At 51.2% G+C, this 4,666-nt stretch overlaps 1 protein-coding gene across 3 annotated transcripts in view; it reads left to right on the forward strand.

The window, feature by feature from the left end:
- Positions 1-4,666, forward strand: part of MLIP (muscular LMNA-interacting protein) — a 121,798-nt gene that overhangs the window by 96,894 nt on the left and 20,238 nt on the right. The window lies entirely within an intron of this gene.

Raw genomic sequence — 4,666 nt, forward strand, 5'->3', positions numbered from 1 at the left:
ACTGTTTTATGGTAGCACACACTTCTGATTTTTTATTTAGCGGGAACACCCACGCAAAGCGTGAAAAATCGTCCACCAAAATTAATGCAAATTTGCGCGCTGACACGCTACATGGGAATGGTCCTACGACATCAGCGTGCACGAGAGCGAGAGGGTCTGTGGTTACCCTGTTGCTCACCTTTGCTACAGGATGAGCATGTGACTTAGAACGCTTGCATACATCACATTCTAGGTAGTTTGAACACTTCTTAATATTTGTGTCCCCCAAACATGCCAAAGTTTTCTGCAATGTGTTAAAACTTGCATGGGCATACCTTCTATGTAGTAAATGTATACAGTTCTCATGCAACCCAACATTTTTGAATACTGTTTGAGCTTGCACACCATCATCACATAATACATATACATCATTCACTAACTTCCCTGTGGACACAAGTTGATCACCTTTGTATATCTTACAGGTTTTGTTTTCAAAAACAATCCTGAACCCTGCATCATCCAGCATACCTATTCCAAGCAGATTGTTTTCGAGATCAGGCACGCATAACACATTGGTGAACGTGTGGTTAAGGCTAGGCAAATATATACTTCCAGCACAGCTCACAGAGGCTTCACTGCCATCTGCAAGACAAACATTAGTAAGTTCAGATGGGTGTACATCATGCAACACAGTTTTATCATTTACAAACAGTCTGGCAGCGCCGCTATCAAGAATCCATCTCATGCTGGCCTTCTCAGGACCAACTGTAACGATAGCAACATGCTGCTGGGGTGCGTGGTTTCCTTGCTTGTGACACGTGTCAACTTGCGTGTCTTTTTGTCCTCGCCTCCATACTTGAGGACATTCTCGGGCAAGATGTGTTGTTCCGGAACATTTAAAACATTTTTTTACTTTGCTGACACCAGGTGTCTTTCTGGGCTGCTGGCCAGCTCCGGGAACACTGCCAGCAAAGATACTCCTCTCCTTATTGGAACAGTTCCCAGGATGGACCTCTGCCAATGCCTGAAACCTTGCTTCCTGATCCAATAATCTGCCAACAAGACGACCAAGTAAGGGTGCTCACATCAACCGATTCAAGAGCAGCAATAAGTCCATTATATTTATCCGGCAAGGAGGAAAGTAGAACAAAAATCTTGTCATCCTGAGCCATTGTTTTCCCCCTTAGTGTGCGGGCTTGGAAATGGCCAGACAAAGCATCCACATGCGACCGGACTGACTGACCTGGCAACATAACAGTACGGTACAGTCTGCGGGTCAGCGTTATGACGGACGCAGCAGTTTTTTTGATATGTACTGTTTTTAAGCTATCCCAAGCCTCCTTGGCCAATGTCTTATCACAAACATGCAATAGCTGCTGGTCAGATAAGCATAACACAATTGCTGCCAAGGCTTTTTCGTCCTGTTCGGTCTCCTGGGCCGTGGGTGCAGCAGGGGGTGAGTCTACAAACTTCCACAACCCCTCTCTCTTAAGATAATGCTGCATCCGAAGAGACCAGACGGCATAATTGTCATTTGTTAGTTTGTCTATTAGCAAAGTAGCTGAAGCTTGAGCCATTGTGTACTCACTGTACAACACCTGTTGTCCAGGAATGGGCAACTCCTCCGGCTCCTCCTCGGCTTCCTCAGAGCTCTCCGAGCTTAGCTCTGACACCTCGTCCTCTTCACAAGACTGTGACTCCAGCATGAAGCACGCCGCTGTATCCAGAAAGTGTCTTGTCCAGGCAGGACCGACTTTCCACAGCTCAGCCGCCTCCCCCCAAGGGGCCGATTTATCCAAGAGTCTATGGAGGGGTTCTGCCACGGCAGCCTTCTTTGGCAGGAAGGCATGATAAAAGTTTACGAGGCCCAGGAAGGCCTGAAGCTCTGCCTTGCACTGCAGTGCCAGGGCCTCCACAATAGCCTTCACCTTGTCCTTTGCGGGGTGGAGGCCCATCGCATCCACCGGTACCCAAAAAAGTCCACCTCTGGAACCCCGAAGAGGCACTTCTCCCATTTGACTTTCAGACCGGCCTCGTTGAAACAGCCCAACACGGAGTGGAGACAGGACGCAAAATCCTCTGGGGTTGCAGCAGCGATGAGGACGTCATGAAAAAAATGGCATCACACCAGGGATCCCTTTTAACAAAGTGTCCATTAGTTGTTGGAAGATCCTGGGGGCCACACTGACCCCAAACTGCAGTCTTTTAACCCTAAATGCACCCTGGTGTGTAATGATTGTTTGGGCCGTCGCAGTGGCCTCATCTAACAGTAACTGCTGATATGCCAGAGCGAGATCCAGCTTGCCGAAAATGCTTGCCCCTGCCAGAGATGCCAGCATGTGGCTCACTACCAGGACAGGGCATGAGTGCGCTTGGAGGGGCTTGATTTATAGTGCATTTATAATCCGTGCAAATGCGGATGCGGATGTCCCGCATGCTTGCCCCTGCCAGAGACGCCAGCATGTGGCTCACTACCAGGACAGGGCATGAGTGCGCTTGGAGGGGCTTGATTTATAGTGCATTTATAATCCGCATGCAGATGCGGTTTGACGGGGGTAACTATTGGTGTTTCTCAACGGGAATGGGAGACCAGCTCAAGAATGCCCTGGGCTATCAGCCAGTCTAGTTTGGCTTCTATTTTAGGCCGCAAGGAGAGGGGCGCTGTGCGGAAATGCCGGCAGATGGGGGCTACCTGTGGGTCTAGCTGCAATGACACCGGGGGACCCTTGTAACATCCCAGAGCCCCGTCAAAAACTGCGGGAAATTCCCGGTAGACCTCCCCAAAATCCCGAGGTGAGCATTTATTAACCCCCCCCCCGACGGTGATACCCAGGGTCTCGAACCAGGCCCAGCCCAGAACACTTACAAGGTTACCCTCTACCACCACCAAATCCAGATTCCCCATAAAGTCTCTGTATTGCACCCGTAATGTCCCGACCCTCCTGATTGGATTTCGCTGGAAATCCACCAAACTTAAGGGTGAGGGCCACAGAGGGGTTCCCCTCATTGGCCGAAGTTCGATCAGTGTGTCCACGGATATGATGGATGCTGCTGACCCTGAGTCCACTTCCATGGATCAGGGGCACCCCTCAATCCGGACTTGTATTTGAATCTTCAGGGTGGCAGACTGGTTGGGGAGGTGTAGTACCTGCAGCGGCTGATCAGTCAGGTGGTAGAGATCAGAGGTCTCAGTGGCAGAGTTGTGTGCGGCGGCAGCATGGTGGCGTGACTGCGTGGATGCCTGCATGTTCCGGGGGCCCTTGGACCGGCAGACTCGGGCGAGATGTCATTGCTTACCGCAGGTGTGGCAGGTCACATCCCGGAAATGGCATGTCTTCCTCTCATGTGCCTCTCCACAGCTGGCACATTAGGAACAGCTGGAGGCCTTACCAGCATGACTGCTGGACGGCGGCCCCTGCTGCTGCCGGCATTGTGGTTGCCGGATGAGGCAGACATCTTCCTTGTCCGAGTTCTCTGGGCTGTATCCCGGCCCGACCTGATGTGCCGCAGCTGTTGGGCGCTCCTTATATGAGGCCTCGTGTGCTAGGGCTAGCTGCAAGGCCTCTTCCAGGGTGATCTTACGGTTGCCGATCATCTTCCTCCGCAGTTTGGCATCTGTAAGTCCCCACACGAATTGCGTCAAGAGGTTGTCTTCCACCTTGGGAAAGGAACAGTCCACAGCGAGTGCACGCAGGGCGGCCATAAAGGCTGCAGCAGATTCCCCTTGGGCCTGCACTCCTCCCTGGAACTCCATCCGTCTAGCCAGGAAGGTTGGCTTCGGACTGAAGTAGTTGTTGAGGGCTTCTATTATCTCCTCAAACAAACACTCCAAAATGGCGCAGGGAACCAGGAGACTCTTGGCGAGCTGAACTGTGTCGGTTCCACAGGAACTAAGGAGTAGGGCCCTTCTTTTTCCAGCATCGGTGAAGCCATTTAGCTCGATGTAACATATCAGCTGGTCTGTCCAGGAATCCCAAACTTTGGGACATGAGGGATCGAACTTTTCGAGGTTTCCATGAGCGGCGGCCATGACTCACCAGTGTTGCGGGTAGCCAGGTGACGTTGTGCGGTGCTGCTAGAGAGCAGTGCAGGGCGTGCTGACTTCCTTCTGCTCGGAGCTCGATGTCGCGGGTGGGGAGTCAGGCTTTCTCATCAGATCCCATCCTCATCGCTACTGAAAAGTACTGGGTTTGATACATCAGGACGCAGAGCACGATATCGGAGAAGACGCGTTTATTAGTACTTAACACATGGAACAGAAACTAACGGCCGTGTGGCCAACTTTATACAATTGTGGAGGGACACCCCTAAGTCCTATTGGCGGGTTTGAACTTCCTGCCAATGTCCCTATTGACTCCTTACTTGTAGTTCAGGAGCCTAGTCCCTATTGTCTTCTGGATTGAAGCTCTAGCTGCGTCTGTCTGGCATCAGGCAGTATGAGAAGACATAACAGAATGCTCTTGGGGGTTGTGGGAAAGAGGATGCTGTCCCTTGAGGAGTGAGGCAGCCATTCTTGGGAAGCAGATCTACTAGTGATTTCACAGGGAATCTGGAGAGGACACACACAGGCACATGGCCTGTGACCAGATGGGGAAGGATATAAAACTGAGGTGAACAAAGTCTCAACAACAAAGATACTTCTCCCTGTCTCTTTAACATCGCAGAAATAAGCTTTAGACCTAGGGAA

The sequence above is a fragment of the Gekko japonicus genome, unplaced genomic scaffold (assembly GCF_001447785.1).
Source record: "Gekko japonicus isolate JY-2015 unplaced genomic scaffold, Gekko_japonicus_V1.1 scaffold391, whole genome shotgun sequence".
Classification (NCBI taxonomy): Eukaryota; Metazoa; Chordata; class Lepidosauria; order Squamata; family Gekkonidae; genus Gekko; species Gekko japonicus.